Here is a 24,713-nt window from a genome sequence, read left to right on the forward strand (position 1 = left end):
GAGGATAAAACTGGAAAAAAAGAGGAAGCAGATCTATCCTTCCTTTGACAGAGCATAGGACACGTCTCAAACAATGAAGACCTCCCCCCCCCCCCCACCACCTCCTCCTTTCCTTCTCCTTTCCTTCCCTTTAAACTCCCATCTCCTCTTCGGCAGCCCGGTCTTTTCACCCCACCATCATTAGAGAAATGACAGACCAGGGGCCTGAGTCCGCAGCGAGAGGGAGATGTCACTGTGATCTCTCCCCCGCCAAGGAACAAAAGAGAGAGGGACAGAGAGAGAACTTCTCTCCCTGGCAACATTAAATGGCTCCTGATATATAAAGTCGCTTCAGATGTTGTGTTAAATTGCTGCAGACGGGCACTTGGTCGTCTGTTAAAAGCCTTTTTGTGCGATGTACTAATGGCAGTATACTGTTCACCTCTGCTGAGATGATGACATCTGTCCTTACTGTTATGTACAGAGGGAAAAGCACAGCGTCTCTTAGCACTTTGGAAATGCGCAGTTATGTCTTTTGTCTCAAGCTCAATTTACATCTTCATGTTTCTCTCTCTTCTTTTTTTTCTATTCTTCTCTTCATTCATCCTTTTCAAAGTGGCCTGTGTTTTGTCAGAAGCAGCCTTGTCGTGAAAGGTGTACTGTGTCACCTCCTGTCCACACGCTCTGCTCTTAACAACGTTGTGAAAAGGTAATGCACGAGGCTTATGCAAATTATGTTAAGTGACAATTTAGCGGCCGAGGTTCCTTTTTGCTTTCCCGCTCACGCCTCTCCTCCTCTCCCTCTCTAACTCCCTCCCTCTGGTCTGTAAATGTGCGAGTCCATGGGTTTTTTAGAGTGGCACTCAGTTGTTCAAGTCAAGCTGGTGGCTCAGCTTCTGACCTGGCTGGTTAATGGCTGTTATTTGTGGGAGGGAGGAGTGGACTCTGCCAATATCTTCCCCTCCCCTTCCTCCCCCCACCCCTTGCCTCTGCTGATGGTAATGGCCGTGATGACAGAGGAAACGAGAAAGACACCCAGAAGTAAAAAATCCGGAGATGTAAGAGGGAAACAGGGAGGAAATGGAAAGATTAAAAAGAAAAATCAGAGGAAGCAGGAAGAGGGTAGAAGAAAAAGGACGCAGGAGATTCGCAGGCTCCTTTATTAAAACTATTATTGTGTAGGACTTGAGCCCCGGGGCAGGGGTCCATGTCGAAGCCCATATAATTAACTAGAGGCTCAGCTACGGATCAATTACCAGACAAGCAAGTGATAGCCGAATCAATGGAAGATCATCAGGCTCGTTATCAGTGTTGCAACTCATTAGAGGAAAAGTGAGGTAGAGAAAGAAGGGAAAGAAAAAAGGGGGTGGTGGGGGGGGGAGTGAGGGTGGTTGGGTGGGACAGGAGGGGAGGTCAGGGTTGGTGGCAGTGTGTTAGCCCCAGAGGATGGTGTGTGTGTGTGTGTGTGTGTGTGTGTGTGTGTGTGTGTGTGTGTGTGTGTGTGTGTGTGTGTGTGTGTGTGTGTGTGTGTGTGTGTGTGTGTGTGTGTGTGTGTGTGTGTGTGTGTGTGTGTGTGTGTGTTGTAGTTCTCCTCAGCAGCCACTGACTGGTGACAGTCTGTATGACAGAGTGCAGGCCGCCTGTAGCAACAGCCACTGAGCCTTGTTTGGATCGATACAGAGTGTGCATGAGGTTAAAGCTCTGCCATGGCATCCTTATTCCCCAGCGACACACACAATCCTACAATCCCAGCAGTCAGAGGGGGATTGTCAAGATTGAAGAGTTACAGAGCAAAGCCTACATTTCTGATTGATGATACTATACATTTATAAGTAACTCCCATCACCGATATTCTAATGGAGGGTGTCAGTAGTCCATCGTTTTGCAGTGAATTTAAACATCAGAAGGAGAGCTGATTCAGTTATGAGTCATTTGATGTTATTCTTATAAAAATATGTTTCTCAAAAAAATATTATAAAGACAAAGATGATCAACAAATATGTGTAATAAGGGCCAGGACAGTCAGGTCTGTGTACTGCATTACTCCAAACAACTACTTTGCTTTTAACTGATTATACTATTTGAAGTAAGATTAATGTAATATATAAACTTTTCGGTTAATTGATTTTTTAATATACTTCAAGTTAAGAATACGAGTTGTAATTAACCCTGATCTAAAGAGATTACAATTATTTTAGAGCTTAAAAAGATGACTATGTTAAATATTATTAAGCTAACACCTACAGAGCATGCCAGGTAACAGTGAAGTAAATAAATGAACACAGGGGAAAAGTGAGACTAAAAATATTCTCTGTCATCATGTTGCACTTTCTTTCTTAAGCTCCAACTGTGTTTCAGAAGGCATCCTTCCTCACTAAGCCAACATTATTTTCCCCATCAAACCTCTCAGCACTGCCTTTTGATTTCCCAAACATTCACTTCTAATGGGTCAAATAGCCCAGAAATTGGTTGCGACAGCACTGAGTAGTTAGACCAGTCTCAAGAGAACCAATTCTACTTTCCACACACTCTGTCCCCTCTTAAATCTGGAGAGGCAAAGTGCCTTGTGTTTTATTTTCTATGCAAAGTGAGACACTCAATGCGAACAACATAGAGACAAAACTGATTGCAGAATACCTCGAAAGTCATAATTAAAATGCTTGTCATCTGCGTTACTTTTGTGTATTTTCTTTTCCCTATTTTTTTTATGAAGGGGGGGGGGGGGTAATTTTTCATGGTATAAAATCCCAACTGAGCAAAACACAACTCAAATTGGCCTTTTACACACTAAAGGAAAGGACAGAATCAGAGGGCAGAGGGAAAGCAAAATGGAACAACATAATTTGTGCAGTGATGGTGATTATGTGCCGCAGAAACAAATGATTAAGGCCAGTAGAAAAGGTCGATGAGGAGGATGCTTCTCGAACGCAGCGAGAGAACACTGGTTCACTTTGGGTTTCTGTGAGAAACATCTAGAGTTCAGAGTTTGCATGTGACAAGGAATGGCGTGTTCCGATCAGATGGCACAGGGATAGAACTGTCACTGTTCTGCTACCACTGAAGGGCCACAAGACATCATATGACACAGACAGGAACAGCCCTCCACTTGTGGATAATGCAGCGAGGGAGACAGGGAGAAAGACACAGAGAGGGCACCCAAAGGTCTCTGAGAAACGTTAGAGAGCCACATGATTGTCTGTGTCACTGATCACTGCAATCTGGCCTCCACTAATAAGTGCATCTTTGTGAAAAGACGAAGGGGAAAAAAAATAGCAGTGGAGTGTCTTCTTCAAGTCAAGAGTTATTTATGATTTTTTTGTAGTCACAAAGGTTAATGGCTGAGAGCACACACTCCTGATGCTATTTGGCTATTCTGACCTAATGGACACTTGTTATGTATAAAGTGCTCCACGTGCTAATTCTATTTTTCTTAGAAGGAAAGACTCCACTCATGAGGTCAGGAGAAAGAAACTACAATTGTATTAAAACAACAACAGGCACTGGTACACCTGTGTAGACACACACACACACACACAAACACACACACACACACACACACACACACACATACACACACACACACACACACACACACACACACACACACACACAACACACACACAAACACACACACACACACACACACACACACACACACACACACACACACACACACACACACACACACTCCCTTGTATCCCATACACATCTGCACCTCTGACCCCTGCAGGCACCGAGCGGACCAGACCATTGTTCAAATTACAGCTGTTGGCCTCCCTTACTTTACCTTTCCTGCACTAACCCCACTACAAACACCTCACACAGACACACACACACACACACACACACACACACACACACACACACACACACACACACACACACACACACAGAACCGCGCTCACACCTATTTTAGTTGGCTCTCAAACTAGGCCCTTTGTTAATCCATAGTGATTACGCTAATGTGCCTTTTTGTAATGTACTTTGCTGCAGTTAGGCTACAAAGCAAACAAATACCTCAACAGGATATTTTTGAACTCTTTTGATAGTGTATTTTAATATTGCATATTGCCCTAAGCATACATTGACTCCTCACACTGACTATGACCTTCCAAAACTTTGAGCACTACCCTGATTTTCCAACCAGAATCTGCATACAATTTTACCCAAAACAATTTGCTTCTACAATGTGATTCTGGCATAAATAAAGGTGTTGGAAGACATTGTGCGGACGCTTTCACTGTACAGAGGAATGAAGGAAAAGTTCATTTGTGCTTCTCTAAAAACGCTGAATTTATATAACTCGACTCTCTGATCCCACCAGGACTTGAGTGGAAGATATCAACAAATATCACATCAATGAACATTTATATAAAGATTGTTTACATTCTGACGTAGGATCCTTTTTTAGCTGCTCTGTAAGAGTGTGGCACATCAGGGAAAGTGTTACAAATGAGTCAATAGGTGTAGGGATATTTTATGGGAAGAAGAAGACTTGGCAGAGGGTATATCGGGGCACTCTAAACCCCTCCCTCTGCTTTCCCTTCCTCTTATTTCCTCCTCTAACTCCAACGTCATCCACGCTCACACTTGGATAATTCTCTTCTAATCATCTCTTGCTCTTCTCCTCCACCACCCTCATTTACTTCCCTCATGTCTCCCTCCCCTTGCTCTCTCCCTCTTCTCACCTCATCAGACAGGCCTCCACCTCACCCCTTCACTGCCTCCATCCCCTCGCTCCTGTCCTCTCTCACTGACCCGTGCTCCCCCCCAGTCACAGGGCGTTGTGTCTCTACCTGCCAGGCTCCCTGACAGCCCCACGTCCCCCCCTCACCCCCTGAGAGGAGACCGCCTGCCCATCCGGAACGCTGCTGTGGCAACCCTGCCAGCGCCCCCATTGTAAAGCCCCCCCCCCACCACCACCTCCACCCAGCCCAGCACTGATAGTTTGACTAAGTCCTTCTCTTTGCTAACTTCCCATCTCTCCGTCTCTCATTATTATGTTTTACCCTTCTTCTCTCATGGCCCTCAGATTTATTTCCCTCTTGACCTCACTAATACATCTTTACCTCTTTTAGCTTTCTGCTCCCTGACATCTCGTTGAGGCCCGGATAAAAAGAGAGTGTATTGATAGTTGGGTTTTTTGGATGACATACAAGTGTTCGCTGGAGGAATTCTGTCTGTTCCAGAATACCGAACCAGAACAAAATATCTTAGTGGCCCGCAAAGCAGTAGATATAAAATGATAGTGTTATAATTGAGGAAAGTCACCTAACTGGCTGCAGAGACTGCTGCATTGTGGGTTGTCTTCAGGCTAAATGTAGCTAGGCTAACAAGTTTCGTCAATGTGTCTAGAGGACTTACCCATTCCTTCAAGTGTTTGTGTTCCCGGGTTACAAGAGTTTCGGATATGTTTTACATTGTGTAGCTGATGCTATCGCTGAAGAAGTGGTCGGTAATCGCTGTATCGCTTTCCTCAGAGACTAATACATACAAATAATATAGGACACTCTGTGTTTGAGTTCATGTTAGTTTTCCCCTAGTTGAAACATTTTAATGTTAAGCAACTTTTCATTTTTCCACTTTAACAGCATTTACTCACTATGTAAACGGTTGGCTGTTGCAACTTAATGTCTTGGAAGTAAATTCCTGACAATGAAAACTAGGGACTGAACCGGACCAAATAATACTGTATATTAAGTAGCCAAGAATTACTGGTGTCATCATTTGATGAGCTAAAAAAGAAAGTCTGAAAAATGCTAACAGGCAATAGTTAATTCTGCCCACTTTCAAAAGTGTTGGACAGGCTCCTCAAAAGTGGGATTTACACTTGTTTTTTAAAAATTATTTCATACTTTACTTTTACGAGAGCAACAGCCTCAAGGATGAGCGCTCTTTTCTCTCCGGGACAAGCCTTTTTCCCAAACCAGATGTTGGAAAATGGCGAGTCGTCTTGTGGTTAGGCTCATCTTATGTTTGGTCCAATATGGCAAATTACTCATTTCTGTAGAATTGAGAGAAAAATCGAACCAAAGAGGGATTTATCCGTCTAATATGTGAGCCTGGGTATGACTGTGTGCTGAGAGAGGTCAACACCAAGCAGCTGTGCATCTGCTAAGGGGTGAGGTAGTGAAGTAATGAGAATCAAACGTGAGTCTTTGTGAGTAACAGGGAAGTCCTAGACTGCTTTTGCAATAAAAAAAAATTAAAATCAATGACCTCACAAAAGTGTGTACCATCTGAATCTTCCCCGAAAACAAATGCTGAGCCTTGAGAGAAGTAGGAACCAAAAAACATGTGGGTTACATTAGCCAGGGGAGCCTTTTATTTATGGCGCAAACATGACAAGGAGCATAACCGCTAACAACACGACAAACACACAAACACTCCCGCCAAACAAAACTCCCAAATAAATGTCACACAAATCATCCTGTGGTAATAAAACCACTTAGCAGAAAGGCAACAAAGCTTTCGTTTGGGTCTTCACTTGCGAGGAACGATCATTTTAATCACAAATAAGAAGATCCGATTCCCACTTCCGGAACATCCTTTTTCTCTTAATCCTTTCCCAGCTGTGTGTTTGAAAGAAGTATAGGAAGAGCAGCTTCAAAAGGGATATATCTTTATTTTTAAACATTTTTACATGCACCGAACAACCAGTGCATAAAAAAGTGTACTTATTGGAGAGGTTGTAAGTGTAATGCCCATTGCGATGCCCTCCCCTTTTGAAAATCTCTTGAATACTTTCCAACAGCCCAGGCGAAACCCAGCCAAGTGAATGCAAAAAGCAGGAAGAAATATGAAGAAACGATTATTATTCCACCATCAGGTTTCAATTACAAGGACGAAGGGGGGGGTTAAGTGAACATCAAGTCATATTAAAGTATATAGGAGGCCACTGGCATTGAGGGACTTTGTTGAAAGCTCTGGTGTATTAACACACATTCTTACACGTGGCCAAGTTACATTATTTGATTATTACAACCATAGCCACAGGTTTGGCGTGCAGGCTTTGAGTTCCCGCTCTAGCCTTAGAACCACTTCCACGAGAACAAAAACCTATTAGTCAAAAAACCGTGATGTGAGAGAGAGAAAAAAGAAAAGAAATGTCTACATCTGGCATGCACAGAGGCCAGAAGCCCAGCTGTGTGTGTGTTTGTGTGTAAGGCATGGGTGTTTATTCCATTGTGCGTGTCTGCGTTGCATTTATTTAATACAGAGGACACGTAAGGCAGATTTAATGACAGAACGGACATGAGTTTTTGTCTAATGAACCTTCATCTTGAACATTTAGATTCAAAAAAGTGGCTGCTGTTCATTACCTTCCTATCACTCATAAATCACCTCATGCTCCTTTAATTCTTGTCTGTTTCTGAGCGTTTATGTTCACCCTGCTGTCGGCCTCTCTTTCTCCCGCAGTCAATCTTTCTCACTTTGTCCTTACACCCCACCACACCGGATTCTGTCACCTGTCTCTACTCGTTCTATCACTCCCTGAGAGGCAGAGGGGATGGCCCATGCATTCCCAGAGGCAAGACATAAAGGGCTGTGAATGGATGGATGGATGGCGAGGGGGACGAAACCAAAGTCTAAATTATTAAGTGACACTTCGCTTCGCTTTGAGACACACAGAGACTCGAAAGGCAAGCGGGTAAACACATTAGAACAGTTAGCCCCCTGAATGCACCCGACAACTCGACTACATGCTAATTCACGTCAAAATCATCAAACCAGGCCCGGGGCTCTTAACATTTGTACGCTACTGCTTGAAGGGATGTCGTGGAGCCTGGGAGGCTTTCTGAGAGTGAGTGGCCCTGTCATCGCAGCCATTGCTGCCAATAAATAAGTAAATATGGGAGTGGAGTGGCTAAGCTGCTTTGCCACAGAGTTGACAGCACCTATCCCGCCTGTGGGCCCGTGTGAACATCAGCGAGGAGCTATTCTCACCTTTGTATGTGTGTGGGTGTCCTTTCAAAACATCTGACAAGCTCCAGGGGGGGCCTTGCTCTTGCCACCATCTCCCCAGCTAGAATGTGCCAAAGTGGGGCTTCGTTCACTTAAGTTCCACCTGGCCTTGATTTCCTGAAGACCAGGCTGGAGCACACTGGGACAGCTCGGCTCTAATTTGGTACATACGGAGACAGGAGGATGGGCCATTTGGCCACCATGGACCCAGTTCTATGTTTAGGTCTAATGGGGAGAGGAGCACAGCAACTCCCTGCTGAGTTTGTTGGCTTCCATCCGATTGGATACAAGACATTGGCCATTGAACAAACTAAAAAAAGTCCCTTTTTCAGTTAAAAATCATAAAACCAACTTGAAAAGTATTTAGTTGTGCAGGCAGTCCTCAAGTTTTGAGATTGTCCTGTTTGTTTTCTGCCTTTAACCAGGTATAATAGAAGAGTAGAATATAATTTAGTCCCACACAATAGGCCGCTGACAAACGTTTTTCGTACCAACTATTTATAAAGTCAAAAGTAACTCCAAAAATCAAATTTTATGGAGTGTGATGTATGACTAAATACAAACTCTCTGCATTGCATAATACACAAAGAATAGTTTGGTTCGGTGATTTTAATTCTTCACAGTAGCAACAACACGAGGCAGATCCTTGCATAAGTACACGAGAAAATGACACCTAATGCTAGATGATAACAATTCAGTTTTTAAGAAAACCAGATTTGAGGCATCAAGAATAGAGGAAATCAAGATGTTTTGCTGCATTAAATCTTCAGTTGGCCATTTAAGTCACAGCTGTCACATTTAAACATCTTTGAGACTATCAACAGCATGAACTATCCGGTAACGCTGACCCCAAAGCAAAATGCAATAGCACAATAATACTTAAGGAAATGTAAAGAGTGTTTGTTGGCCCATAAATGTGCTCATGGTTTGGATGTATCTGTTTCAGTGTGTGTAGGTGTTTGTGTGCCCATGAATGTGTCTATCTGTGAGCACGCTCATTGTAAAGCCTGCTAATTGCAGTTGAGACTCCGTTAATTAACACAAAGAGAGTCTCCGGGGTATGTATGGGCACTGTGAGTGTGTCACGAGTTTATATCTAGCCAACCTTTGGGACACAACAGCCTAATCAGAGCCTTTTAAGTTCTGCCATGCTTACACGGGAGGATTCACTGAAGACACACTTTAGTCGTGGAAAATGAGACAAGCGAGGATCGCGTTGGTCTGGCTGACAAAACAAGCAAGGCATGAATAAAAAATAATACACACAAATGTTTTTTTAAGACTAACACTTTCAGCTAAGTACACAATAACACTAACAACAAGAGATGCTGTATTTTAGCGTAGTGGCTTGGGAACCTTGCTCAACTGTAAACAAAATGGTTTCCCCGCTGTTGTTGTTTGCAGATTGATGGTTTGTGTATGGCGAAAGGCGCCGCTAGAGAGATGACACAGGATATGCTTCAATCTTTCTCTCTTCCCTTTGTCCACCCACCTCCAGCTTCATTTGCTCACTCGTTTCTCCCTTTCTCTTTAAAAATAACTTCCTCTCTTTTTATTATTCCTGCCAATTTGGACAGGAGCCCCGGTCAAAGACAGATTACACTAAGTCGCATATCAAACCTAATCAATCTTCAGCCCCTGGAAGGCATCACTCTCCCAATGAATAATTACAGCAATCCAGTTATGAGCTGCCAGTGCCAAAATGTTGCCACCACCATCTTTTAGGATGCTGGACTGATTAACCGATGAACTTTAAAGGGGGGAAATGTGTGAGTGTGTGTGGCCCAAGGACAGTAAAGTGCGGATGAAACGAATATCCAGTCTTGTCTAGTGCCACTGGTTTTCCTCTGAGAATAATACTAGTTATTTTCTAACAGACCATGCAAACCAGAGGAGCTTTCTTCAACCTTAAAAGACAAATCTTCGCCTTTAATAAAACATTTTCTGCAGTACATTTCTCTTAGACTTGTCTCTTTCCTTTTTCTTCCTCTTTGTCTTCTTTTTTATTAGTTAAGTTTTTCTCCTTTACGATGTGGAAGTTATATTTATGTTAGTTGTAATTACTTTTTGTTATGTAAATACGTTTAGTATCCACAGTAAAAAAAGGTAATAAAAAGAAAGTATATAGTTTTTCTTGATTGCTACAATTACATTACATTACATGTCATTTGTACTCAGTACTGTGGACAATCCCCAAAGGAGCAATTTGAGATGAGGTGTCTTGCAGGGACACAACGACATACTGACTACAATGGGACTCGAACTTGCTACCCCCTGGTTCGAAGTCCAGTACTCTATCCACTGAGCCACAGCCACCCATAGGTGACAATAGGTGACCTTCTTAGCACATCAGAAGTTTTCTTTTTGCACATGCCCAACTATTTTTTATTGGTTTCACTTTTATACCCTTTTACAAAATATTTTACAAACATCTCATAGAAACATCTAACAACTCTTTTGGATTAACTCTATTAAACAAACGGAAAAGGAATGTATTCACAGCTAGTAAAAATTCCTTACAATATTATGAATCTCTGAAACACCTTTGTGAAACTCAATTTCACAAATCTTCAATCAGTCCTCGCCCATCCATAAAAGATCCCGTCTCTGTTTTCTAAGTTTGGCTGAACTTCTTATTGGTTCTTTAGTGAAGAAAGTATGCAATGAGTACCAAAGTTGTACCATAATGAATGTCCCAATGTGTTAAGGTTTGGTGATTAACTAGTGTAGGTCTTACATGTCAACTCGGTTCACGGACACAGAAAGACCTGTAGACTTGAGTTAAATTAAAGGACGAAAAATGTTGACTTATTTATGCATTATTTCAACACAGCATAAAAAAAAAGTTGTTTTAAAAAGTGCATTTGACTGCATGTTGTATTGCTTGATGTTAATATTTGCTTTTTTGCATGTTTTGTGATTCAATAGTGCATTGATTTTGGCTAGGGACCTTATGATGCTCATTTGCAGGTTCATAATTGTACTTTGTGCCTCTATTGTGACATTTAAAAAAACTCTTAATGTTCAAAAGAGCTTTATTTCCCTCATACTGCCTGTGCTGCAGCACCTCTTTTCCCCCTCTGTCTGAAACCAGAGCCTAGCTTGCTCTGATTGGATGTCCCGCCCCTTAGCCTATCATGTACAATTTGTTGGAGCGATAGCTAACAGAAGCGCAAGTGTTACATAGTGACGTCATTGTGTTGTGGATATAAACAGGAGTTTAATCAAGGTGTTTCAGGCAGGGGTCCCCCACCCCTGCCTGAAACGTGTGTGATAGAAAAACTTTTGGATGTTGTCCCTTGCAGACCATTCACATGCCCAAACACCTGTATAACAACTTACCTACAGGAAGGGAAAACCCCAATACGCATAATATGGCCCCTTCAAGACCTCTGTGAACTGCTTTTATAAATGTACGTATGGATTGACAAATGTGTTCAAGCTAATGTGAAAAGAGTGTAAATAAAAGTTGCACCTGGGGTATGCAGGTTGGAGAGCTGTGTGTGTGGAGAATGAGCGTGATCAGGAGTGTCTTTCGATCCAGGATTTAGTCTGGCAGGGATGCTGTAGTCAAACTTAGGCCAAACTCAATTTGGCTTCCATATGTGTTTCCTACAGATCCGTCTTACAAAAGATGAAATGTGCTACGCCACCCTCTGCTGCTTTCACTCACAAACACACACACATACAACAAGATAAAGATAATTTCAAGGGAAAAGAAGGGGTGGAGAGGATAGAGAGAGGAATGAATGATGAATGAACGAGTCCTCCTGTTGGTGCTGCTAACAGCGGGGAGAAGATGCTCCAGTCGCTCACTGCCAGTCATTCAGCCGCTGATATGAGATGTATGAAAGTGTGTGAGTGTCAGACAAGATGGGGTACTTTCGTCAAAAGGCATGTTGAGTGGAAACACGAGGGAGGGAAGCCACTGTGTTGTGCATGAGAGGAAGTGGTGGAGACTGAAGGGAGGAGAAGAGAAAAGGGGGAGAAGAGTGAGTGCGTAACTGCAGGGCAGCTGTATTGAGTGGAGGAGGGTGTCATTTAGAAAGTGGCTGGCTCAGCAATGGCCATTAGTAGCGCTGTGACACAGTGGACCGTCAAGCAAACAGACAGACAGGAAGAATCAGCACGATGTGGGCAGACAGGCACGCAGGAGGACAGATGAACAGGGCAGCAGGTTCAAAATTAACTACCGATTGCTTTCATTATGGATTAAAGTGTCAATAACTTTCAGTATTGCTATTTACTATTAATCCATTTGCCATTGAGTCTAAGAAAGCAGTCAGAAAAGCTCATTACATTTCCCGGAATTACAAATGTCGTGCTTTTGTCTGAAAATTCAAAATCCGACTAACATGGATATTAAAAAGAAAAAGCTAATTCCAACATTTAAAAATCAAAAAAATTGAAAGTTTTATTTAAAAAAAAAAAATTATGAAAGCTGGTGATGTTTTTGTCTTAGTTTGCAATAATTGATTTATTTACTAATCTGCCCTGAAATTAAAGGTCAAAAATATTAAAATAGCAAGTTTACAGGTTAAAAAAATTACAGATAAAAAAGAATAAGGTTTCTTTCAAATAAATATATATTAAAGGTGGGGTAGGTAAGTTTGAGAAACCGGCTCGAGATACCTTCTTGCTTATCAAAACTTGGCGTCTGTATAGCCCGCCATTCAAACCACACATTTTGATTTGCGTATAGTATATTAGTAGTGGCTCATGTAGCCTCAAGCCTCATGCAGAGATAACTGGAACTCCACATTTCTTCAGATTTATTTTCATTCTTCAGACTTGTATTCTTCAGACCCAACCCATGTTTATCAGACAGAATTGAATTTGCGCAGCTCCTTCTGGAGCCACAAAAGTTTTTATACAAATGATTTTACTTCAGCAGCATTACTCCCTTTATGAGCAGTAAACGCATTTCCCCTTTAAATGAAGCACTTTTTTATATACAATAGATTATCAAAGCTCCAAACAGTAACTCTATTGAAATTCAGACCTTGAAAATACTGGGAGGATACTAATGTCCATACCATTTTATGTTATCTGATATTTTAAGCCAAGGAAGCCTCTTATAACATTATGGTGAAAGACTACATACTGGAATAATACAGCCGCTCCGAAAACCACCAACTATCCAGCGCCACACCACAAATAACTATGTTTTTAGACAAAATTGAGTGAAATAGAGGCGAGTATGAAGAGAGATGGAGAGACATAACGAAAAAATACTCAAACCCATGAAATTCCTTCGACAGCGGATCTCGCAGTGAAGTCTAAACACTCCAGAGTCTGGGTGTTGGCAGACACAAAACACCGCCACAGCGTAAAACCTAAGGCTTCTCAGCGCACCAATCGCAACCTCTGGTAGGACTTGAAACACCAATCACTGTTCTCCGTGAAACTTAACGCACCAATCATAACCAGGATAACACAGCATAACGATAAGTGCTGCTGATAAGATAAGATAAGCTGTCTTTCTCCTAACTGGTAATTATGTGTATCTAAAATGTGATTATTTATCATCAAACGTGCCTTGTTCGTGACTCTTGACCTGCAGCGTGTTATAAATAACAGACACACTCCAGCTCTTCACTTTTGTCCACTCACTAAATCACTCTTAAGGTGAAACGCTACAATAAAGCTTTATTTATTTGCCCAAAAGACAATCTGAGCGTTCTCTTCACTTTCCCACCGGTGCGTCCAGCTGCCGGCTGCCAAAAGACATTTTCCCGGGGACAGTGTGGTCCTCGTGGAGCGGCAGGAATTCACAAACAGAGGGGGCAAACCAAGGTTACTGAGAAGGAGGTCCCAGGCACGCTCCCAAACGAGGCAGGCGGATACGCAGCCAGCACAATCTGGGGTCCTTCTGCTGACTGGCCACGCTAGGACTCATGGGAAGGGAATGCAAGCTCTTGTCACGGGCCAAGTTTGGAGTAGTGTGGAGTGAGAGACAAACGGTTTAAAGAGGACGAGGTTAGCAAATGAGAGCGCTCCATGAGCATGTGTGTGTGTGTGTTTAAAAACCTTGACAAGTAAACTCTGGCTGCCATCACTCGTCACTTCTTTGTGTTGGAATAGACCGCCGTGCCACACCCCGCGGTATTCCCGTTCAGGCCAAGTCTTCTCCCATTCCAATGAGGAGACATTAAGGGAAGAATAATCACTTTGGACGCAAGCTGCCAATTTAGTCTGAACTTATTTATCTCATTTAGAGTCCGTTTGGAGGGATATACACATGGTAAATACGCACTTCTCAGTTCCCACAGACAGAGGAAGTGAGACTGCTGGCAGGCCCCACAATATTCCTCCGTTGAGCTTTTCTTTACTGTAACCGGAGAGGGGGTGACAACGCTTTGCCAAATCCTGACAACTGCAATCCTGTCACTGCTGGCTGCCAGTTTATCTGTGGGTTTTTTTTCTCTTTCGCTCGATGCTTTACCACTAATTCAATTTCTTCTGGTGATTCAAGCATTAAATTCTGAATTAGGATGTCCAGAAAAAGCAAGCTCACCTTTACAACAAAGTTGGCCACCGTGGCAGCTCGCCTCCACCCAAACCACATGATGCAGGGACCCCCCAAAACTCATATCCTACAAGGCTCTGGCTGCGCATACTAACTAGCCAGCGCAGCACCCAAAGGGGGCCCAGTAATGCAACTGGAGATGGTCCCTCTGTTCATGAGACCATGCACACATGTAACACACATACACATTAAGTTAGGTCTAATTAGCGCTGGTATTTTCAGGGCTTGTTTGCGCAAATTGGAAATGTGTGATGTGAATTAAAATATGGCCGTGGTTTTTGTTCCCAATAAAAATAGAAAGGGGGTTTCACCTTGCCCCTTTGTTGAGGCTCATACGAAAGTAATTTAGTCTGGAGAGAGAAAGAAGGAGAAAGATAGAGGTAGTAAAAAAGACAGAGGGGAAAAAAGGAGAGACAGAAAGAGAAAGGGAGAGAAGGGGGAGATGCATTCCGCCTGGCCCAGAGTGAGAGGCACTGTGGGTCTGAGGGCCCGCGCTGCAGTAATTGTTTCCATATAGGACCCGTCCACGGTCACACACAGAAACGCTTAAGCCGGCACACACGGTTCAACATGTAAAAGCAGACAGTTATCCACGAAAAATCCCTGACCCAAAAAAACCGTAATTTACACTACATAGAAATTCACTAAAAGTTTGTATTAGTTAAATCACCAATTATTATTTTCTTACAAAATGTGACCACAGGAGGCACAGTCAAAGTTATTTTAGTTTTGAATTTACACTTCAGAAGTTCACTAAGGTTGCTCTAATTTACAGTGACGTAAGAAAATGTAAATACAGAAGAAAATGTCATTTAAAGGTGGGGTAGGTAATTCACTTCAGAAACACTTTTTGTTATATTCCATGGAATGCTCTTAACATCCCGATAGCAATGAATATACGAAATGCTTTCACAATAAATACATACAAACATTTCATCTGTGGAAGCCATGGCGCTGTAAAAAGCACGACCAATCATCCGAGCCGGCCCGGCTAAAGTAACTGGATGGCCTACCTGCCTGTCAGCCTTCCATCTGTGCACACACTTATCTCGTGCCCTCATTGGGCTTCTGCGCGTACGTGTGTGTTGGAGGAGGGGCTCTGTCAGGAAGTCTGAAGGAAGGGGCAGATTTTTTCCGGTTGTGTATTTTCAAATTCTAGCGCACTCGAGCTGGTTTCTCCATTCTTACCTACCCTACCTTTAACCTTAGACAATTACAGATGTATACACAATGTTGAGTGATGCAGTATATTGATCTCTAAAGTGTCTAGTTGGCTGTTTCATAAATCAGGTAAAAGCAGAATTTCTAAGATCAGAACACATACAATATGTTTGATCTTGCTTTACATCCTTGGCCATATGTTTTTAATTGTAATTGTTTAATGGTTTACTGTTTGCCTGCAAACCTTGTTTCCGTAAATTGAACTTAAATAAGCTAATAATAGGCCTTGATAAATGGAGTTATCTCTTTAGGATATCCTTAAATATCAAATTATAATTTGTTTTTCTAAATTGCTTACATATTTCTCCCAATTTCTTATAATTGTTTTAATCTGATACAATTCTTACAGTAGATAAAACATTTAACTGAGCCTACAGGTGCATAGAAAAAGATGCAATTTGAAGAAAACAGAATCTCTTCCCAACTCTGATGTTCCTATCTTTCTGGAAAAATACATTTTAGACAAAACTTCAACTTTTCCCCGTCTCACTTCGCAACAAGTCTCCTCTGCCAGTCTTAAATTATTTCCAACATCTGTCCGTCAAACAACTGTCTGTCAAAAATCTGTCTGTCCAGCGCTTATCTTTCTTCTGTTGTTTACAGACGCTGTTGCCAGGCAACAATTCACCTCAACAGGTGTAGATATTGATGTATTTAATGTATATCTCAAATATCAAATAGTCAATCAATTAGAGATTAGTTAATAAAGCAAATGAAATGCAGGATTCAAATCCATGTCCATACGTATCAGATAGACTCTCAGCCATTAGACTCTCAGCCATTGTGATTAAAAAACAATACAATTCAAAAAGAGAGGTACTCAGAGACACTTAACAAATAGTAAAATGCATAAACATAACTTAAAAGACACAATTAAAATAAAACAACACAAATGACAAATTAACAGCAAATTGGCCTAAAGCAGTGCAGTAGCCCAGGTGGATCTTATCTTAGATATCACTGTCGTATCACTGTTTGTGTGTATATTTCAGTACATTGACAGTGTAGGCTCGTTTGATGTATTTACAGTGAGCATTACGCACACTCTTTCTGTGTAACACATGCACCCCCACATACACGCACACTCATGATTAATAGGAGTGGGTCTGAAAGGGGCAACAATAGTCATCCTCTGGTCCGCTGCCAAAAGGAAACAGTATTAGGCATATGTAACCACATGCCGTTGTAGATATATATATTAGACTGTCATGCACTACCTCCCATGTCAACAACAAAGAAAATAATCTCCTTTCCCCATGTTATACATATCATAAATCCACTTACATCATTTCATATACAAACAGAGAACAGAGTGAATGAGGCAGGCAGATAGTCAGTAAAAGAAAGAAGAAGAAGGAAATAAAATAAAATAATAGTTTAAAAGGACGGTTGAGAAGAAAGGAGCAGGTAAGAAGAGAGGGGAATATTCTGAATCTGAGTAATTTAAAGAGGAAATCAGTTTTGCCATTTTAACCAGTTACAGCCACTTTACCAGGTGCAAAAGCGCATAGAGAAAAAGAGCCAACTACATAAAAATGAATCAAACTTTACTGGGTTCCACTGGAGTTTAAATAGCAGATGGACTGTGTGCGGGTGCGTGTGCGTGTGCGTGTGTGTGTGTGTGTGTGTGTGTGTGTGTGTGTGTGTGTGTGTGTGTGTGTGTGTGTGTGTGTGTGTGTGTGTGTGGGTGTGTGTGTGTGTGTGTGTGTGTGTGTGTGCGTGTGTGTGTGTGTGCGTGCGTGCGTGTGTGTGTGTGTGTGAGCGTGTTTGAGGTTCAAAGCGTTAATGTGACTAAGCCACTAAAATGAACTCACCTAGCATGCCACACACACACACACACACACACACACACACACACACACACACACACACACACACACACACACACACACACAACGCTCACCCACACATACATGGTTCCCACCTGAGCAGTGATTTTAAATGACTGTGTGACTGAATCGGCTGAGCTCACAAATTAAAGGCACGTGGGGTTAGTTGAATATTTCCAATGAAGTGGCAGAACATAAGTGTGCATGTATGTATGTATGCTGTGCATGTGTGTGTGCATATGCGTTTGTTTAAATTACAAGACAGAAAGACTTGACTGCCCTCTCCTGACTTGATCGCATCTTTAGGAAAGCTCAGATGTGACATAATGTTTCATTATCTGAGCATAAACATTAAACATTACAGCAGGTTTGATACGGAAAGTAAGTATCCTTCCAATCATCCCTCTGCCACCACACACACGCCGCACACTGAAGAGGACCCACAGGGAAACCTGCGGTAGATTGGTGGGCATTTTGAGTATGGTATTGAGCATCGAGTGTATATGTGTGTGTGTGTGTGTGTGTGTGTGTGTGTGTGTGTGTGTGTGTGTGTGTGTGTGTGTGTGTGTGTGTGTGTGTGTGTGTGTGTGTGTGTGTGTGTGTGTGTGTGTGTGTGTGTGTGTGTGTGTGTGTGTGTGTGTGTGTGTGTGTGTGTGTGTGTGTGTGTGTGTGTGTCCTGGAGGAGTGGCTGTCACTGTATCAGTTGCCACAGTAGATAAGGCAGTGTACCGCGGTGGTGCTGGTAATGATGCTGGGACCACTGAGACAAGTGTAGAGGAGGTGTCTCGGCTTCTTTTTGCTGATATCATCACATCACACACTTTTTTACACACAACCAACTCCTCACACACACCCGCAAAAGAGCTTGTGTGCCGGCAAAAGTGGCAACTCTTCATTTCTCTAATGCTTATCTTTTTTTTTTTTTGTCGTGTTGTTTGAGTCATCTGCTCTTGAGCTTTTTCCACCAGAAAAATACTCTTATATAAACGAACAAAATATGTTGTTATGTAAAGAACTGTGCTAGTTTTAAATAAGAAAAACTACCAATGAAGTAGGAAAAGACTTCAGACAATTCAGGTCTTCATGAAACAAGATTAAAAAAAAAATGTATAAAACATTTGACAAAATAACCCTCATGATTTCATCAAGGTTATCTCGGTTTCGTCTTGTGACTTAGAATAAAAAGCCTGTTGCATTCTAAAGAAGTGCAGGATTTAAACTATACTAGGAACTAAAAGTCACAATCCCCCATCTTGATTAAAGAGGCCCTATTACGCCTTTTGGTATTGTCCCTTTCCTATAGTGTTGGATAGGTTTTGGTGCATGTAAATGGTCTGCAAAGGCTGAAATCACAATGTGCCCTCCATACATCACAATGTAACACTCGTGCTTCTATTGGCTAGAGCTCCAACACATTGTACGCCTAAGGGGCGGGACATCTCAAAGCGGTTGACAAATCACAACAGAGCTGGCCAGCTAACCAATCAGGTTAATGCCTTACTTACTTGAAAAATCAAGACAATTTCAAATTGAAATAGACTGCCCTTTTGAAAAGATATATTTTGATGTAGCAAGTATTAACTATAAGTATATCAGGGTAAAAAAACACAGTTAATTATTTCAATTAATCTATTTGTGAATATCTATGTATTTCTTCTCCTCTAGCAGCAGTGATGATTACATGGAAATATTTACAGCTAAGTTCTGCCTGGTGAGAGAAAATTGGGAGACCACACTGACTTTATCGACAAAGATTTTTCCCTTTCCCTGCTTATAAAACATAGAGCAGGCATCAGATGTCAGCTCTTTATTTCTGATAGCTGTTATTTAGGTGCCCTAGTTGGCTGGACTTCAGTGTCTGGCAGTCGTGAGCACCTCAAAGGAATCAAATAAAAAAAAATCTAGTTCAAAACCTGCACGGAAGAAAAGCTTTTATTTGAGCTGTTTGTAGTGCAACCTGAAAACAAAAGGAAAACAAATTAAATGTGTGCGATAAATAATGATTCTGCAACAAGACATAAACAGTTAATAGACAAAAGGAAACTTAAAATAATGCATTCTCCATCAGAGGTTATCATTTTCCTTTGGTCAAAGTCACAGAGTCACACTGAGGATGTGGTGAGAGGTTAGTAAAATCCTAGAACAAAAAACCTCCACTGTCCTATGCCTAACCCTAAAACCACTGGTGTTTCCGCGTGTAGTGTTAGAGAGGTCTGTGGTTCGAACGGGTCATGATCCAGCAGGCACCAGGCTGGAGAGGACATCACAACGCACTTAATCTAAACAGCATTTCCTACCATTGCTACACAAAGCTAGCCAAAACCACACAGTGTCTACACACACACGGGCTGGAGCTCTGAGTGTGTGTACTGTATGTACTGCGAGGTTGTGAAGATGGCTCGGTCAACCTCAATCAAGGGGAGAACGACAAGAAAACAAGCACAAGCTCAGCTAAACAAGAGGAGAGGGATCCACAGAGGAGAGACAGAACCCAAACAAACTATAAGATTGATATAAATGGAGATTAGTGCGGTGGGGAGGTCCTTAATGTATGTGACATGACCAAATACACAAATGAAACACATTTTCCCTCTCAGGTCATGCATAGTCCTAGCTAGAGGCCGCCAACAAAGCCTAAACAGTGGGATTAGCTGAACACAACACTGACGCTTTGGCCTGTGACTGCATCAGGCAGAGAGAAGGCACTGTAAACTGTTTACAGGGAACGCAGGGTCTCTGCTCCGTGTGTGTGTGTGTGTGTGTGTGTGTGTGTGTGTGTGTGTGTGTGTGTGTGTGTGTGTGTGTGTGTGTGTGTGTGTGTGTGTGTGTGTGTGTGTGTGTGTGTGTGTGTGTGTGTGTGTGTGTGTGTGTGTGTGTGTTAACAAAGCCATAATGTGGCTTTTATGATGGGCCATCTCCTCTCTGATTGAGGCAGGATCAACAAAAATATAGTGGCATGTGTCCATACATAAATATACAGCCTGCTTACAATAAGCAGGCTGTACGCTGATGTACACTACAAATGTATATAACAAACACACACACACACACACACACACACACACACACACACACACACACACACACACACACACACACACACACACACACACACACACACACACACACACACACACACACACACACACACACACAACGGTTTGATGTCCATAATGTACGATGAATAATTCCTGAATATCCATCTGTTCATATTCAAAGCCTCAAATAAATGTTCCATTACAGCAGGGTCTGTTCTATACATCATTGTAATTTCCTTTCTTATCAATTGTATCCTTAAATGCCCTGTTTTAATGTAAGCTTTCTAACATTTTAGACGTAACCACTGCTGTCGAAAACACACACACACACACACTCTGCTCATTGTCATAGTCATGGCCAGATTATCCCGTTACGGGGCCCCTGAGGCAAATATTCGATACAGGGCCCCGATAATCCCTGGTACCTCCCACTCTCAACTCTATGCTGGAACGCCACCTGGACCCCAGGTGTGCTGTGTTTATTAAACACAAAAAGGATTTTCAATATAGATTTCTTAAAACAAGAGGCACAAGGACAAGATAGTCCCTTTAGAGAAGATAGAGGATAAAGCACGAGCAAACACAAGGCGCCTTTCATATCAGCTGATAGTGCGCTTTTGTGGTGCATCATTTTAATTATTGCCAATAATCAAATTACCACAGCACTTCTTGGTTTTAACATTTTCGATGCCACAAGGGCTCTGGGGCCCTAAGGCAGGGACCCAATTTGGCAGGGTTGGTAATCCAGCTTTGTTTGGAGCTTGTCACTTGACTGGATCAGTCTGTCAAGGTGGTGACATTTCACACACCATGTTCTTGGGTTTGTGGAAAATGGGATTAATTATAGGCTTCTGAAAGCACAAATAATAAACACAAAACATACTTTATTGTATTCACCACACCTTTCTTGACAAATGAAGAGAAATAGTTAGTAATGTGCACATTGTTGGTGTACTGGTTGCCTATAGGGGTCAATGGACGTGCAATTGAGCATGTTTGAGAATTGAGTCTCATGTCACTGCTCCTTCCCTTATTCCCTGTCACTCGTCTTTTGTTGACATCAAATAGAGTATAAAATGCTCCTATCCCTTCAAAAAACTATAAATGTGATATTGAATTCTTAAGTGCTTTTTGGAAGTCTTGTTTTACTGTGTCTTTGTTCAGTGCAACACTGATTCAATGCCATGCAGATATTCTTTAATACACATGTGGCAAAGACAGAGATAGACTGGAGGTGACATTTCACCTCTCTGTGCCTTCAGCAATCAAGTTGCTGTGGGAGGATAAAACGCTTATACTATATCTTCTTCCATCCTTTGCTCAGTGGTACAAATATAGACAAACAAAACTGTGCAAAATCTTCCACAGTGTGTCTCACATATTGCTAAATGTTTGATGCTGCCTTGTGCCTCGCAGCAAACGTAGCAGGCAAATCCATGTCACTGCGGCGTTTGTTTCTTTTCTTTTTTAAGAAGAAAAACTGTTTGTTGGACCACCTTTGCTGCTTGGTATGAAAGCTTTTTCAGGTTCAGGAAGCTTCTGAACAGAACAAAAGAGAAAGCGGGGAGATTTGAGTCAGGCCTGCTAGCCGAACAGTTTCTGACTCATCTCAGTCAAATGACCCCTAGTGTTCCTTAGTGCCCAAAATAAGAGTGGCAGCTACATGCTAAAACAATTAGCCTCTACTGTAACAGGCTAAGCAGCAGCTTGTACGGTTGAAACAAGTAGAGAAGGCTGAATATTGAACAAATATAGTTTATGTGTGTGTGTTTGTGTGAGGGAGTGTGTGACAAAGTGCCTTCCTTAGAGAGAGAGGCTATGATTGTACAGACAGAGTGGCTGTGTGTGATAATGGTTTCCATTAACCTGGGCTGAGTTGGAGGACCTGTGAGACTCTCCATTCATCCCTCTCTCTCTTCCTGTCTCTCTCTTTCACACACACACATCACATAAGTGTATAAGGACTCTTATAGTGACACAAGCTGCTCAAAAAGTAGGTTTTGATTGTGTGGCGAATGGACAAAGGGTCAGAACTCAGAACCTTATCAAGAAACTTAAAGAGCTCCAAAAAACATTTGGCATAGCCTAACCATTAGTTGTTCCTTTGCACTATCTGAACAGTAGACTTGAGAAACGCGGCTGTACACACATTGAGAGGCTCTAACTTTGTACATCAATGCATCTTGCAGCCAAGAGAGTAAAGGAGAGGGTGAGGAGAGAGCATCGTAAATGCAGCGGAGGGCAGGGGAGAGACTCGGGCAGCGAAAAACACCTTTCTTTTCAGAGTCCCATCTTTACCTGTACTCTCTTTTAGAGTAATTCTTCTAAAGCACAATGCTCCTCAGAGATGCTTTGACTAGAACTACGATGTGGACATGTACGGCAGTGGCTGCAGCTAAAGCATGTCACGTAGTGGTGAATAGGAACAGAGGAGGTAGTGTAGCAATTATTGCCAAGAAGCCATTAAGGGCCAGGGGTGGCTTCTTTAGAATATCACAGCTGCTGACTAATGGACAACCTTGTTTCCTCGCTTGCTCACATCCTGGATTTATTTCTTCCAGCTCTCAAGAATTCAATATACTGAGCAGAGTTTTTACAAAGCGAAAACATGGTTTTATTCCTTTAATGGCCTGTGTGTGTGTGTGTGTGTGTGTGTGTGTGTGTGTGTGTGTGTGTGTGTGTGTGTGTGTGTGTGTGTGTGTGTGTGTGTGTGTGTGTGTGTGTGTGTGTGTGTGTGTGTGTGTGTGTGTGTGTGTGTGTGTGTGTGTGTGTGTGTGTGTGTGTGTGTGTGTGTGTGTGTGTGTGTGTGTGTGTGTGTGTGTGTGTGTGTGTGTGTTTGTGTTGTTTCCTTCTTCTAGTGCAGGTTTGGCCTCAGGGCAATGAGTCCCCAATGCCGCCCCCATTCTTTCTCTCCTGCAACACTTCTACATACAAGGCATGTACTGTATTGCATGAAGTGTGATAGTTTACTTGTACATAAGTAATGAAGAACAATGTCATCTTTACACGAGAGGCAGGGCTAACGCCACGGGGCAGATGCCAAACAGTGATGACAGTGTTTTGTGTAAGCATTCAAGTCATTTTGGAGGGAAAACTGTTCGTATTAATCCATAAAAAAGTAAATTAAGATATACAAACATCCACAAATAAGAATCAATAAGTGGACATCTCTTGTACCTTGTTTAGAAATGCATTTGGGGCATTGCACTTTCATTGTATGGGAATTTAATTATTACGAGATCAGGCTGGACAATCAATGTGAATTCTCCTTTTAGTGTAAACGTATTTTACACATTTATATTTATTTGCACCATATTTGTAACTGACATGAATTCCTTAGCCTTTAATTAACTGTCAGACAAGGTCCACATTCAAGTACAATGCAAAGAGGGTATGGGCCCTCCCCTTTACCCGAGTGATTATGGTTGCAATCAATTACGTTTCGCCGTGTCTACATCAAACTAATCATCATGTGTATACTCCACAGATATGCATATTTTTCATTAGTTTCTTGTGACGCCTTTATGAAATTCAACATTTTTTATGGGGTCAGTTTTTACGGCTACAGGTCTACTTGCAATGAAGTACGACGCCCCTCTTTTGCCAGATATGTTAGAAAGAGGGCGATGAAGCATGCAGCTTCATCCCCTCCTCACTCCGCTGACCTGCTGTTTTTGGATGAAGATGTGGACAGAGGATGTGTGGGGATAGGTGGTCTTGAGGAGGCTCAGTGATGTAGAACTGAGAGAGAAGTTTTAATTGTCTTTAGATTTTTCATATATCTCAGAAAACGGCATGTGTTCGTAGCGGTACTAAAATGTCTCCAGCTTTCCGAATGCCAGGGAGTGTCAGCGGGGAAACTGTGCGCTCATCTGCAAACGTTTATATTCGCTATATTACCAGGGATTCACAAATTAAACTCATTGCACCTTAAGATAATGACACTTTTTAAAAGTTGTAGCCAATGAAGCTGCAGAAATAATGTTAATAAAGGCAAGATTATTTGTGTCAGTGTCGTCCTTTGGTGTCTATCTGGGATCCTGAGTCGTGGCTGATCCTGAGTCCTGGATCTGTGTCCTAGACTTCGAGTCGTGGCTGAACCGATCACTGTGGTCCTGCCTGACTCTCCTCATACTACTTCCCTGATGGCTC

General features: G+C 42.2%; 2 protein-coding genes across 2 annotated transcripts in view; one reads left to right on the top strand and one right to left on the bottom strand.

Annotated features, from left to right (window-relative positions):
• Positions 1-24,713, top strand: part of LOC307020777 (uncharacterized protein) — a 230,581-nt gene that overhangs the window by 173,429 nt on the left and 32,439 nt on the right. The window lies entirely within an intron of this gene.
• Positions 1-24,713, bottom strand: part of bnc2 (basonuclin zinc finger protein 2) — a 159,058-nt gene that overhangs the window by 96,557 nt on the left and 37,788 nt on the right. The window lies entirely within an intron of this gene.

Source organism: Notothenia rossii, assembly GCF_949606895.1.
Source record: "Notothenia rossii genome assembly, chromosome: 1".
Classification (NCBI taxonomy): domain Eukaryota; kingdom Metazoa; phylum Chordata; class Actinopteri; order Perciformes; family Nototheniidae; genus Notothenia; species Notothenia rossii.